Raw genomic sequence first — 2,065 nt, 5'->3', positions numbered from 1 at the left:
ACAACATCAAACACCAACCAAGAAAGAAAACATCCATGGCCGAGTATCATCTCCATCAAATAGCAAAGATTTAAACCGTGGGCTAGGTGGAATTCAAACTAACAACTAAAAATATGCATGAATTTCATGGAATAACATCAAACTTACCTCTTCCTAATCATCAACCAACCAAACATGAAGCAAGAGAATTCTTTTCTTCTTCCTCCCTCAAGTCACGGCAATGGAGGAGCAAGGATGAAACAACTTTGGTTTCTCCTCCCACTCACCTCATGTTTTATTATTCTTAATTCATTATTTTATTTTGTAACTAAAAAATGTTAATAGAAAAATACATATTACCATTAATAGCCCATACCATGGCCGGCCACTATCCAAGATTTGGCTAATTTGACATGCAAGTACACTTTTTTTGACGTCATGCACTATTAGATCCTTATAGATTAACCTATCACATTTCAAAAGTGTCACACCTAAGTCCTATTAACTAAATTCACATGCAATCGACTAAATCGAAGCTTAAAACTTTCACACATTCATATCCATATATTTTAGACAATAAATATTATATTCAAATACTTCGGTGATTCGGTTTAGCGGTCCCAAAACCGCTTTCTGACTAGGGTCAATTTAGGGCTGTCACATAGGGATTTCTATGGAACAAGTTAAATGAATAAATCGTCCGATTTGGAGTCAGAATAACAAGTTAAGTCTAGGTGGATTCTTCCTTAGATATTGTCTTAATTCAATCATTTTTCCAAAAGTAATTCCCCAATTCTATTTTTTGTGAATTCTTAATTTAGATAATTAGTTAGTTAAAACAAAGCCTCCTTATTCTTAGGCTAGATAATAAAAAGACTGTCATTACTAGTACTTTTAGTTCTTTTGGGTTCGACAATTCGGTTTTGCTAAAACTGTACTACTGTTCGATAGGTACACTTGCCTATATCGTGATAATAGTTGGTTTCAAGAATGATTAATTATAAATATACAAAACTTACCTATCACGAAAATCGCGATCAAGTTTTTGGCGCCGTTACCGGGGAACTAAGATATTAGGAACGCTCAATTTTTATTACTTTAGCCATTTATTTTTCTTACAAGTTAATTCTATTTTTTTATTATTATTTATTAATTTACTTTTTCTTTCTCTTGGCAGGTTTTTATAGTTTATGACTAGAAGAAACCTGTCAGGACCACTACTTTTTGACGAAGAAATCGATCGTATAGTTTACGTAAACTAAAGAGAAATAAGGTGAAGCTTAAGATACACAGAGAAAGAGCAAGAGGACGATACTCAAACCCCAACCGAGGAGATGGCTGAAAGCCAAGACAATCAGCTACCTCCTACGATACCCGTTGAACTAACAAATCAAAATCCTACTCCTCGTACTATGTATGATTATGCTCAACCTACTTTAATAGAAACTGAGTCAAGTATAGTTAGGCCTGCTATTGCTACAAATAATTTTGAACTAAAGGCTAACACTATTCAAATGATACAGCAATTTGTTCAGTTTGATGGTTTGTAGGATGAGGATCCAAACACTCACTTGGCAAATTTCCTGGAATTCTGCGATACATTTAAAATTAATGGCGTTTCTGACGATGCCATTTGTCTTCGATTATTCCCTTTTTCATTGAGGAACAAAGCTAAACAGTGGTTGAACTCATTACGATGAGGGTGAATTACTACTTGGGAACAAATGACCCAAAAATTTTTATTAAAATATTTTCCACCGGCTAAAATAGCCAAATTACGTAATGATATGTCTTCGTTTGTGTAGATGGACTTAGAAACTATTTATGATGTATGAGAGAGATACAAGGACCTACTACGAAGGTGTCCTCACCATGGATTACCTCTATGGTTGCAAGTTCAAATATTCTACAATAGTGTGAACCCCTCGACAACGCAAATGATTGATGTAGTAGCCGGGGGAACCATCAACAACAAAACACCTGAAGAGGCTTACGAATTTATTGAAGAGATGTCACTGAATAACTATCAGTGGCAAGTCATGAGGACTAAGCCAACTAAAACAGCAGACGTTTATAACGTCGATTC

At 34.9% G+C, this 2,065-nt stretch overlaps 1 non-coding gene across 1 annotated transcript; it reads right to left on the bottom strand.

Annotated features, from left to right (window-relative positions):
- Positions 1–1,752: 1,752 nt before the first annotated feature.
- Positions 1,753–1,858, bottom strand: LOC128287253 (small nucleolar RNA R71). The gene has a single exon (XR_008277948.1). It is a non-coding gene; the product is annotated as a small nucleolar RNA R71 (small nucleolar RNA).
- Positions 1,859–2,065: the final 207 nt, after the last annotated feature.

The sequence above is a fragment of the Gossypium arboreum genome, chromosome 13, assembly GCF_025698485.1.
Source record: "Gossypium arboreum isolate Shixiya-1 chromosome 13, ASM2569848v2, whole genome shotgun sequence".
Classification (NCBI taxonomy): domain Eukaryota; kingdom Viridiplantae; phylum Streptophyta; class Magnoliopsida; order Malvales; family Malvaceae; genus Gossypium; species Gossypium arboreum.
The sequence above is the reverse complement of the archived record's forward strand: the minus strand, read 5'-3'. Positions and strand labels throughout refer to the sequence as shown.